Source organism: Pseudopipra pipra, chromosome 1 (assembly GCF_036250125.1).
Source record: "Pseudopipra pipra isolate bDixPip1 chromosome 1, bDixPip1.hap1, whole genome shotgun sequence".
NCBI lineage: Eukaryota > Metazoa > Chordata > Aves > Passeriformes > Pipridae > Pseudopipra > Pseudopipra pipra.
The window spans coordinates 77,964,369-77,977,953 of NC_087549.1; the positions used below are offsets into that span (position 1 = coordinate 77,964,369).

Consider the following 13,585-nt stretch of genomic DNA (forward strand, 5'->3'; position numbering starts at 1 on the left):
ACTAACTGAATTAAACATTTGAATTTCATCATTCCTCCTGACAAGTCAATCAATTCAATCAACAATTTTTTTAGGCTCAAATTCACAAAACAGCATTAAAAAGGGGACATAATTCTCACTCTGTTATTTTGTAAGTTAAACAGTAATGAATGACATGATCAATTTGAGCTATAAAATTCTAGAATAAATAATCTTGGTACTTGTTCCCTACAGACAAATACACCTTTATTTTTGATATTGTCAAGTGGTGAAATAAGATTATATTATTGGACTGACTAATTAGAAATTATTTCCATCACTAAAACTGTATTTTCTATTTCACCAAATAACAAATAAAGAAATAAGCATTGCTAGATTTCATGGGCTGTGATTGTTTAAGAACAGAAGGTGGATGATAGTAGTAGAACCTAGTTGTTTTGAAACCATGTAACCATTTAACCATTTCTTAATCGTTCCAATGAGTACGATTAAGATTTACCTACATGACACCATTCTTGATCACCTTTACCATGCTAATGGAGCTACATTTTTAGATGATTTGTTCAATTCTTATTCCTACTAATGCTTCATAGTTTGGGAGTAATACAGGTCACTGAACAGCATTCTGTTAGGTGCTGAAAGGGAATACTAAGAAAATGTCTTTTTTTTCTTTTTTTCTAAAATACTTATAAACTGATTTAAATGTGTTACAGACTTTAAAGAAACACCAGACATTAGAGAAAAACGTTTTTGTATAAAAGAAAGTCAAAATAATGGTAAAGCAAATAAAAAAAAATATTTATCTAAGACAACAAAACCACTTCACTGGAGATGAATGAAAATTACATAAAACATGAGAAACTACTTACTTGATGACTAACCAAGCATTTAGAAATATCTTTTCTATCAAACAGTCTTGGGAGCTTCCACTGAAGACAACAGAAACCTGACAATTCAGCAGCTTTCACTGAAACAGAACAACAAAATTTTTAACATGATCAGAAAACAATGTTTTCCAAGATACTTATGTAGACAGACAACAGCATAGGCATTGGATTATCCCTTGCAGCAGAATATGAAGATGTTAAGATGTTTTTTTCCCTGGTAAATCTATAGAGTCAGTACTACAGTAGTGTACAAATTTTTATTTTTAAGCAGCTGTTCAAAATTGGAAATCTAACTGAAATAACTAAATGCACAGCAATGGTATTTTCAAGGTTTGTAAGTAGCTTGGGAGTAATACGTGAATTCATATCTCATGTCAAATTTAGGAAAGTGAGCTAATTTGAAAATCTTCTGATTAAAATCAAATTAGATACTTTCATAGAGAAATAAGGAAGCATTGATTCTGAAACTGTTCAGAAACTACAAAAAATACTCAAATGACAAAATAATCTAGTCCCAATTTTGCACAAACCTAGAACTGAATCTGTTTTAGAGAATACTTCTCTTCATTTATATACATTACTTACCAGCCCTTCTCAAATATGCATTATATATATATAACCTCATTAAACACTTTGACTTGTCTTTGCTGTTATCACCTAACTAATCTCACAGTGTATGATACTAATAAAACTAGTAACCAAAGAAGAAAAAATTAAAGATATATCAAATCACCAAGAAATTATTTTTGTATTATTCCTGTAAGCACCCTATCAGAAAATACGACATGTCTATAGATTTGTAATTAATGTGAAACCATATACAGAATCTAGTTATACCATGTAAAAACTGAAATAAACTTATCAATTTAATTCTTTTTTTTTACTTCATCAGCTTTAATGTCTGTAGATCTATGACACCGAAAGAGTATGTCTTAAATGGAAGACAAATTAGTTTTAAAAAAGCATATGAGATAGAGCATTACTCAGTATACTGTCAATTCTACCATTAAAATATCTGAACTTCATTTACATAGAAACTTTGTTAGCTTTCTTAAAATGCACTGCTTGCTTTAACATACGCATGAATCATTCATGATAAGAAATAGAAAAACCACAGGCAAGACTAACCCTCTGCTCCATATGCAGATGGAGTTTTTTTGCCCCACAACAAGATATCATTTCACAAGTCAAGAAACCTTGCTATAGATAAGCAAGTCATCAAATATACCCCAAAGTCCTTCCACAAAAATTTGGGTCAAGATATCAGCAGAGGTTGCAGAATTTTTATTACCGTTCATTTGCCTCCTTGTAATATAACTGGTAAGTATCAGAGAACTCTACTCACCCCAGAGAAACTACAGACAGTAACAGCTAGAATACCAGCAGCACCTATGTTGCACAGTGCAAGCCAGTTACAAATAAAGTGTCAACTGCCCCAGAACTAGGCTGCTGATTCTTGGTTACATCTGAGATGTGTCATCAGCGACATGACTTACTGCATGTAGGCTTGTAACTCTTCCATACAACAGAAAAAATATCAGTTTTGCTGAGTTTACCCTGTAAAAATATTATAAGATTCACAGTTCTATCTGTTCTTTTCCCACATTTCTTCAAAATTAGGAAATTTCTTCATTGCTAACTTTTTCTGGCTCACTTCCACTAATCTCACCTTTAACAATTCTCCTGTAGTCGCAAAGCAAGAGGATAGATTTGCTTTTAATATCCCACTGGGATAATTGGTCTCTGGCTAATTTTACAGAAACTGTTATTGATAGCTTTATGAATTATAGTTTTATTAGGAAGGAAAGCTGTGTTGTTCTTTGTATGCATGATCTTGAAATGTTTCTTCCTAGTATTAAGGTTCTGTTTATACATTGAGATATGTAGAAGTCATTATAATTATTATTAATATTAATACTAATATTAATATTAGTATTAGCATACTAATCCTCAATTACTGTTGTAATTATTAATTAATTTTAGAGCTTGTTTCCTCTAAGCTACAGGGTTTACAATGAGAGGAACACAAAACAATACATTAAACCATTGTGTATTATTTATTTATTTAATTAATTATTTCTGTTAGTGTGTTTTCTTAAGATCCCAAATTTGCCTAAGAGTTTTTCTTACTCCTACACTATTTCTTGGAAATTCAAGACCAAATTTTTCTTCCCTATATGATGTATAATTAGTTACCTGATATAGACTGATTATTATCTGTCAGAGTTCAATTTTTTTCTGGGTTTGTAAGTGATCAGCTCAAAGGTGAATAAATAAGACCAATAGGGATTAAAAATTCTGAAAAGTATCATAATGGAAAAAAAGCTGTTGATAGATGGAAAATTACTGAGTTTTGGTTGAAAAGGCCAAGGGACATTAGTGGTCAGCCACCACCTTCTTTTAGGCAGACATTCACAGCTAGAAAACATCATAGGGGAGACTAATCAAATATAGGCATCTAACGACATCCAAATGGGACAGTCAGATATAAAACTGGATTCTACAGTAGACCTTTTGAAGTGGTCTTTAGGACATGATTAAATATCACAGAACATCTAACATGACCTTAAGACAGCTAAATCCCACTCGGCTATGCTGTGATGTTTTCAAACAAGATTTGAGATCAGTCCTGCGCATGCCAGGAATAGTGAAATGAAATCACTAGAAGAGTATCTGCCTTTTTTAGATGATGACTCTCCAGCTTTAGGGTGAGCTGCTTTTACCCCTGAGAGAGTATGGTACACAATAAAACTATCTTAGGTATATCAGGGTTCAATAACATACACAAAACAACTGGTGACCTGAGAGGGTGTATGGAATCACAGATTTTGTAAAATCTCCCTCTTCATTTACTTTGAAGTGATACATATTTGAAGATATTTTTTCTTCCAGAGTTCTTAATCTTAAAGAGGTTAGTTAACTTGAGAAGACAGCTTAATTACAGAGAACTCAGATTCCAGGATTGTCTAACATTGTTCTCAAAGTAACTGAGATTAATACTAAAGAACACACAACAGATTTTTTTTGTTGTTCTGCAAAACACCTTTCAGACTTTTGAAGAAAAATTACCTTGACTCTTTCTTCTCACAAACAAAACTACTCTCATCATCCTTCAAAATTACTCATCAGCAATGTAACATGATGTATGATGTATCTGATGATATATTTTAAAATGGCTAGCAAGGCAAGGTCATAAGAAAATTATACTGTTTGTAGCAGATTCCTATTACACATTTCAGTCCATAAAGTTTATTTACCCTTTGTAAGTTTCACCTCTAACCGCGTGGCCCTGTAATGCAGTGCTGTCATTGCCACTAGGTAAATAACAGGTCATTGCCTCTCCATAGAGGCTGTGCAGTCTCCATCCCTAAAATGTTTCAAGACCCAAGTCTTGAAAGACAAACTGTTCAGCTATCTGCTGTCAACCATGTAATTCAAGAAACAGGTTGGAGTACATGACCTTCAAATTTAATTGATATTAATACAAATAAAATGTACACATATTGTCTCTTTGTTCTTATTTTCTCATTAGGGATAATTGTAAAGCCATAGATACATTCCTCTTTTTTGTTTTATGAAATATTATGGATGAATTCTTGATTCCCTGAACTGGATGGGAAAACTGCCAGTGACATTCATACAGAGAGTTTTTATCCTGCTCATATTAGACAAAGTCTTGTGGATACCAAACACAAATGGAAGTCAGGACTCTTGAGTTTTGATCACATATGTTCATGTAACTTGTGATTTTAAGCAAATACTTCCATATGCACTACAGCATGTAAGGGCATGCCTATACTGAAGCATGTTGTCTATCTGAACTTTAGTAGAGCCTTTGACATTACCTTCCACAGCATTCTCCTTCAAAACAAAGCTGGCAGGAGCAGCCCATACCCCAGGGAAGATATGGGCCTTTAGAAGGACCTTGTCAGGCTAGAGAGATGGGCAGAGAAGAACAGCCTGAAGTTCAACAAGGCAAATGCATGGTCCTGTACCTGGGGAAGAATAACCCCATGCACCTGCACAGGCTGACCTGCTGGGAAGTAGTTCTGTGGAGAAGGACCTGAGGGTCCTGGTGAACAAGTTGTCCATGAGCCAGCAGTGTGTCCTTGTGGCCAAGAAGGCCAGTGGTATCCTAGGGTGCATAAGGATGCCTGCAGGTCAAGGGAGGTGATCCTTCTCCTTTGCTCAGCCCTGGTGAGGCCTCATCTGGAGTGCTGTGTCCACTTCTGGGCTCCTCGGTACAAGCCAGACATGGAGCTCCTTGAGTTGGTCCAGCGGAGATGGATGAGGGATGATTAAGGGACTGGAATATCTCTCTTACGAGGAAAGGCTGAGAGCGCTGGTTCTGTTCATCCTTGAGAAGAGATGACTGAGGGGCGATCTCAATGACATATATCGGTATCTGAAGGGCAGGTTTCAAGAGGGTGGAGCCAGGCTTTTCTTGGTGGTGCCGCATAATACAACAAGGCAATGGGCAGAAACTGCTGCAAAGGAAGTTTCACCTGAAAGAGGAAGAACTTCTTTACTGTGCAGGTGACTGTGCACTGGAGCAGATTGCCCAGAGAGGTTGTTGAGTCTCCCTCACTGGAGATCACAGAATCACAGAATATTGGAAGGGACCCACAAGGACCATCGAGACCAACTCTTGAGTGGCCTATATGACATCTAACTCACAACACTTGTGTTACTAACACCATCCTCTAACCAATTGAGACAATCTTAGGATCAAGAACTCTCTGGAGGCAATCCTGTGCAATGCGTTCTAGGACAAGCCTGCTTGAGCTGGGAGGCTGGAACAGACAACCCACAGTGATACCTTCTATTCTGTGATTCTGTGAAACTCGCTGCTTATGGCTTGGATGGGCACACTCTTCACTGAGTAAAAAGCTGTCTGGCTGGCCGGGCACAGAGAAATGTGGTGAATGGTTACACCCAGCTGGTGGCCAGTCACAAGTGGTGTTCCCCAGGGCTCTGTACTGGGGCCAGTTCTGTTTAACATCTTTATCAATGATCTGGGATGAGGGGATCAAGTGCACCTTCAGTTAGTTTGCAGATGAGAACAAGTGCTCAAAGGTAGGAAGACTGCAGGAATACAGGCTGGATCTATGGATTTGAGGCCAGCTGTATGAGTTTAAACAAGGTGAAGTGCTTGTTCCCGCACAACAAGCCCACACCATGCTACAGGTCTGGGGATGAGTGCCTGGAAAGCAGTCTGGCAGAAAAGGACCACGGGGTTCTGCTCAATATGAGTCAGCAGTGTGCCCAGAAGGCCAAGAAGGCCAAAGACATCCTGACTCGTATAAGAAATAGTGTGATCAGCAGGATTAGATAAGTGATTGTCCCCCTGCTCTCAGCGGTGGTGAGGCTGCATCTCAAATCCTGTGTTCAGTTTTGGTCCCCTCACTACAAGAATGACATCGAGGTGCTGGAGCATGTCCAGAGAAGGGCAAAAATGCTGCTGAAAGGGTCTGGAGCACAAGCCTTATGAAGAGTGGCTGAGGCAACTGGGATTGTTTAGCCTGGAGAAAAGGAGGCTGAGGGAAGACCCTATTGCTCCCTACAACCATCTGAAAGGAAGGTGCAGTGAGGTGGAGGTCAGTCTCATCTCCCAAGTAACAAGGAATAGAACCAGAGGAAATGGCCCCAAGTTGCACCATGGCAGGTTTAGGTTAGATATTAGGGAAAATTCAATCACTGAAAGGTTGGTCAGGCATTGGAATAGGCTGCTCAGGGAAGCAGTATGTAAACATCCCTAGAAGTGTTCAAAAGATTTGTGGATGTGGCACTTAGGGACCCAGTTTAATTGTGAACACGGTGGTGCTAGGTTAATGATTCAACTCAATAATCTTAGAGGTCTTTTCCAACCTTAAAAATTCTATGATTCTGTATGGATGCCTAACACAAGAGAGAATGCTAGCATGCTTGGCATTAGCTATGGGGTGAACTTGGTTTCAACAGCAGATGATTCAGAAGTTTTATGTTTAAATAGAGGTTCATATTAGGAGATTTGACTAGAAAGCAGAGGTGTCTCCTTCTGAGTAATATCACGAAACATTTCAAATGCTTCTTGTCTCAATTCTATATCACCCATTATTTCATATCACTATGAAAAAGTAAGGACAAAAATAAAAGAATTTATTGACAGCTACATCTACTAATGCTTTGCTAGGGCTTTTATTTCTACTATCTCAAAATTGAGTCATCTATTAAGTCAACATTAGATCTCAGAATATGTGAATCAGTGCAAGAATTTTAAAATTAGTAAGAAACCAGTAAAAAAGAATAATGGATTAGTGGCGAAGATTAGGGTTAGAGAAAAATTCCTACTAGAGTACCTCAAGGACTTCCATTGGGATTTGTATTTTTCATTAACCTTGCCTCAAAAATCAGGATTTTTTAATGAAATGCAGTTTTAATGAAAAATGGAAGTGATATATTTAGGAGTTACTGTCAGAGGACTGGAATATCATACCTGGAGAACTATACAACCTTGAAAAAGATATTAAACTGCTTTCTAGCACAGACTTTCTAGTTTCTTTCATTGCTTTATCTTCAGTTTGACATTCTTGCATCAGAACAAACAAACAAAAAAGAACAGGCTTACAACACCTCTACAAATCCTATCTACATTTCTGCCATATATCCCCAAGAGGTTACTCACATTTTCTAGTACCTATATACCAGAACCACACTGTTCTTCATCCAGCAATGAAATTTCTCCAAAATTATGACACTTTATCCACAAAGCTACACAGGCTACACAGGTACCCAGATAGGTAACGACAGGTATGTTTTCTTGGGGAAACCTGTCAACAGAATTTTTCATTTCATATGCCTTTGCAACACAAATCAAACTTGAAAAAAAAACCACCTTCAAAAGGGATACTATACCACCATGACATTGCTGCTTTATTAAATACCTTTTGCTGTTGCAGGATTAAATTACTTGGGACAACCAAAAATTTGGTCAGTCATTATGTTTTTATTTCAATATGGCAGTGAAATATTCCTGTTAAAATTTTTAGTTAGGAATAACAGCAAAGCTGGCTTGTGATTAATTTTCATTACCATATTATGTTACAAAAAATTGTAATTAATTTTATATCTAAAATCAATATTAATCTCAACTACAAAGGGACAGCAATAAACACCTGCAGCACTTGCTCAAGGACAAATGAGGCAAAAGTTGAATGTGGTGAATATTTGCCCATTGAACTTATTTCTTTTAAAATGTTTCAGACTCAAATTTGCATCAGAAAGCAGCATCAATATACTTTACTAGCAAACACATTACCTGAACAACTACAGAAGTGCATTCTTAAAAACCTAAGATCATTTTGTGTTTTTACAGTTCTTAGCCATAGTCACACAGACTGGAATGAAGACTATCAGTAGCCAACAAATGTGCATGATCTAAGTTACAAAATATATTATCTTCATATATGTTTTGCATCACCTGGATCTATGTAATTCCATGTACACAGAAACATTCAGGTTTTTGAAATTTCCAAAAATAGTTTCCTAAAAGAACATAAATATAGCCTCCTTATTAAAAAAAACCAAAATGAAACAACAAAAACCAACCAAACAAAAAAACCCCAACCAAACAAAAAACCAACCAAACAAAAAACCAAAACCAAACATCCACTCCACAGTTTCTGAACAATACAGTAATTTTATTCCTTCTGTCATTTAGTATGAAACCTAGAAAAATTTTCCCTATGAAAAGTTTTTAATGGCAAAAGAGAGGAATCTCAGGAATTGGACAGTATACAGAAGTAAAGGAACAGCTAAAAATGTGATGAAGCTTGGTGTTATTCAAAAACCAAAGCACAGTTCTCCAAGAATATTTTTCATTGTATAGCTAAATAGTTTGCTAGACTAACTAAAAAGTAACATACGAGGGAGTAAGTGCTTTTCAAACTGTTAGTTTATAGAAACAGAGCTTTAATATTGATTCCTGCATGTGAAACTGTTTTATTACAAAATAAAGCCAGAGGACTGGTTTTGTCTTTCTCCCTTTCTCTGTTTCTTTTGGTGTTATAATTACTGTATATTTCTGTGCAAAAAGAATAGAAATTGAATAGATCTACTTACCAGAAAATTCTGCTTTTGAAATGCAGTATTGGTGGTTTTGTCCACATGTGGTTACATCTGCACCTGTGAACTAAATAGGGCCAGTGCACAGGAGTAGACAAGGCCACCCAATTGCCCACATTGTTTGATTATTGGCACCCTTCTCAGCATATTTTTAACTCATATCCAACAGGTCCCTCCTCGACACTGACTGTGCACAGTTTGCACAAGTGCTCAGTTTCCAATAGGCAGGTGGATAAACCACACCCTGTTTTTGCAAGGAGGAAGCTGTAGTAATGAGAGTCGGAGTGAACACTCCTTGCTCCCATAATGCTCACAATAATGATAATGCCAAGAGGCCATAAGAACTTAGACGAGTAATATTAATAGGCAAGGGGCCTGATACCCTCATGAATAAATTACTTATTTAATTCATCCATATAGGTTACAAGCTAAAGTAACCTAAATTGCTAAAGACTGTTAAAGCTTACAAAGTTCTTCCTATTGGAAAAAGTATGACCCTTCTTTGATTTACCATGCAAGGAAAATAGTTTTGTGTCTCTGATTTGAAAGGACAGCAACTGTTTGCCCTCCATATTTTAATATAAAGATTAGTGTTTTCTGACTGAGCAATTATCAGTTCTTCAAACAAAATCCCAAACCACCACATTTGAAATAAAATTGCCAACATATATCCTTGTTCAATGTCAAGAAAATTTCAAGTTTGCTCTATGTCATAAAAATAGAACATCATTTTCAATTTTATCTATGCAACCACCTTCCTTAAAATTTATAGTTGTTTACAAGTTCTTTGTAGCATCAAAAAGAATTGTCATTAATACATTAAAAAATTACATAAAACAAGTCATTAGAATGGCATATGTAAAAAAAATCCAAACCCCTTGAAACAGTGCTAATACAGTGTAACAGCTCAGGTGACAAAAGGAAAAAGCTTCACTTTGGCAGTATGGGTTGAAAATAGAGTTCCTCAGTAAGGTCTGCTTTCTTTCAATTCAGTGAGGTTAATAACACTGATTTCAGTGCTATGATTGTTCCAAAACAGAACACTTTACCTTCAGGGATCACATTGTTTGGTATGCAATATGTTTTTCTATTCCACACAGGTAGAAAGCGAAACCAAACCAAACCAAAATTTTCCACACTATTATTATTACACTATCAAATACTTATAATGAGAAAGTTTATTATCTTTTATTAAGCTTTCATAAAATATTAATAATTAGGAAAAAAGTCCTGTAACCTTAGGTAACAAGCTTCTTCAGATAAAAGAGTATTTGAAATACTTTTCTGTCAGTGACTGTAGCTGAAAGACTACAGTCCTATTGCCTATACCATACATGCACACACGTGTAATTCTCAAAGAAGAAAATGGAGAAGTGTTCACTTTTTAAATGGAAATCCATATATTTTTCAGGTTGCATCATGCAAACCTGATTAGGTAAATCAAAACTAGTACTAATTAGATGTCAAGACTCGGTAAACTAAAATAGCAACTCATAAAGCAGAAAGCAACCTGAATAATCCTACACTGAAGTTACATAAAAGGTAAAGAGAAGAAACCTCACCATTATTTTTCAACTTACCTCCTCCCTGCTGTCCTAAAGAAGGGTGTGTTTACCTTGTTTTTCACAAAAGAAAGGGTAAGGAAATAGGATAAGGAGAAAGAAAAGCCGATTATGCCCAGAGTCCTTTCTCTGCCTTTGAAGACTCAGGTTTATAAAAAGAGAAACTACTTTTTTTGTAAGCTAGTGCTATCTTCATAAGGATATATGATAAAACAGTTTGTATTTGTAAAAGAGAAAACCTTTATGTAAAATCACAACTGTATAGTTAGGTAGATTTTAACAAATTATCATTTAATAACACAAGATTCCATTTAACCTGCACCTAGAGTAACACAAGATCTTTCTTTTCCTCATCCCTTATCATGCTGGCTACAACAATTGTCTGAAGGAGTTTCAGGTCAGTTGTATTTCTAACTGGATTTTTAAAAAATTTATGCTAACCTGAAGCTTCCTTTATAATTTAGATATTTATTTCTCTAACTGATAAGATTTCAACGACCACTCATTGCCTTACTTCGAAAATGATCAGTTCACTGACACATACATAGAAAATAGTCCCTTTGTGTAGCATGCAGACAAGTCCATCAGCATAGTGACTATTATATGCAAAAGAATCAAAATACTAAGATGTAGCTACGAAAATTACTAGAAAATGAGACAAGAAGGTTGTCCCACAGTAGTGATACTACTCTGTAACATGTTAGAAACTCAAGGTGACTTTGCTGGAAACTATCACCGTTCAGTTTCACTTACAATTAGACAAATTTAATATCAATTTAGCATCAGCTTTAATACTATTCACTTTAAAATACTGCAGAAAACGTGTTACACCTTCTTCACAGAGAAAAATGCTGATGCATCTCTATAACAACTGAAGAGCCATCTGGAAGATCATACTTGCACTGCAAGCATATGCACATCTACTGGCTGATCTTTCCTTATATAGACCCACAGCTGCTTCACAGCTGCTGAGGCAGCAGCTTCATCAGCACACACAAGGTCCCCAGAGGTCTTCACCTGGCCCGATCTCTGTGGCAGATTTTATTTCAAAGCCCAGGGAGAGTGCTGGGTGGTACCAAAATCTGTGTCACCCACACAGTGTTCCTTTCAGACCATCTTGACTACTAATTTTCATTGTGATCATCAGAATGGACAACCTCTGGTGTCTTTCTGGTACAAAGTGTACAGAAGCCTATTGACTGCTGGTGCCATAAGATGCTGGTCAACCAGGCTTGACATCTGCTAGCAGTCCTGAAATTGCAGTTTATTCTCCTCTCTGCAACAACATGATTTTTGAAATATGGGGTACCTTGAATGCCTATGCTTCAGCAATGAATTTATAAAAAATATTAAGTATGTGTTCATAACTCCAAAACAAAAAAAAAAAAAAAAAGGAAAAGGAAACCAAGAGCAATTTATTGACCTTCATACATATAGAGGACAGGTTTTAATGGACATGCTGGCTGTATTTCCTACATATTATATCACAACAGGAAACAATTCCGTGTCTTCAGTTTATTCCCTGCACAGTTTTTATTTGCCTGAGGAGACCATCTTTCATATGTGGTACTCCCAACAACCAATGCTAGTGGGAGGTTGAGGTCTGAGACAGGAGGCCAAGTAAATTAAAGTCTTATCAGAGACCTTCCCAAATGCCAGGATGTTCACAAGTAAGCCATTGCTTCCCAATGCTAACAATTTCAATTTCATTGAGTTAAACCAAAAAAGTGGGCATCTATACTGCATTTATTAATTCGCTTTTCCATAAATGAATACAAAGAAGCCATTTACAAAATAATTCTAATTCTTTAACAAAGGAAATGCTGCTGCAGCTAAAGCCCTTATTTTTACAACGACTGATTTCTTTCTAATATATGAAACTCTCATCCACCATGCAGCATCCTGTGGACTTCTCTTCCTCCTCAAAACCACCTTTGTTGTTCTTCACTAGAATTCTTCATATAGCTCACCAGACAATTCATACTGAGGTTTTATAAAACTTTGCTGAGAGGAAACTATGTATTTACTGTCTGTGATCTCTTCAGGTATCATACCAGTGAGATAACAAAGCCTAAGTTAAATGAAGTGCCTGTTTCTAAACTGCATACTAAAAGGTCTATGTCAAAACTGTGTAATTTCTTTTTATGTAGAGGCTCTGAAGGCATCGCCTATTCTACTTCTCTTTCAAGTAGCCATCATGTCACCTTACAGTAAGCTACTCAACACCAATATTAATGTTTGCATTAAAAATCTCTTTGGAATAAAATGATTAAACCTTTAACTAGACATGAAAAGCATAATCAGCTCCTGAAATATTATCTATTACTTGACATTAATTAGTGGTTTAACAAATTACATCGTTATATTTTCCCTCTGCTTTTCTGCATTTTATTACAGGGAGCACATAAAGTAACATCGTTATGTGACAGTTTTGGGATCCTTTGGTATGAAAGGTACTACCTAAAAACCTGTGATGTCCTGAAATTAATTTATTGCAATGTATTTTATCATAATTATCTGATCAGTTTAAACTGATGTCAACCAGCATAACTGCCCTTCTTTTTTTCTGTCTCAATCTGAACTTTGTAGTGATGCCCATAGTTCTCTCTCATTTAAGATGTGAGATGATAAACCAGATTGGGCAAGTTTTAGGTGAAATTTGCCGTAAAATTAATATGGAAACCTTTCCTCTAATAGTCCTCTCAACTGAAGGGGAAAACAATTTTTTCCTAACTGCCATCAGTTAATCCCAATTTAGCAGCAATGTGAATTAATAGATCGGCTCACAAAACAGAAAAGAAAGGAAGAAACCATCAGGAGAGGTTAGAGAATAGGAGTATCACATGGTATCACCACTGGATTAAAGGTAGAGTTGAATAACAACATCACAACAACATTTTAGTGTTGAATATAAAATTGAAAATTTCAAAGATTCATAATTAGCAAGTTTATCCCAATTTTCTCCTGAAAATGCAGGAATGGAAGATGAATTGAATAGTTGGGTCAATTTCTTGATTTAATACCACAAAACATGACTTGATTTAAAAAAAAAAC

At 36.0% G+C, this 13,585-nt stretch overlaps 1 protein-coding gene across 8 annotated transcripts in view; it reads right to left on the bottom strand.

Moving 5' to 3' along the window:
• Positions 1-13,585, bottom strand: part of CDH18 (cadherin 18) — a 501,066-nt gene that overhangs the window by 391,042 nt on the left and 96,439 nt on the right. For 6 of the 8 annotated variants that reach the window (XR_010432152.1, XM_064661995.1, XM_064662052.1 and 3 more), the window contains exon 2: positions 849-946. The exons of the other annotated variants lie outside the window; for them this stretch is intronic. The gene's annotated coding sequence lies outside the window, so the exon portion shown is untranslated. The remainder of the gene's footprint in view (positions 1-848; positions 947-13,585) is intronic. 8 annotated transcript variants of the gene reach the window in all.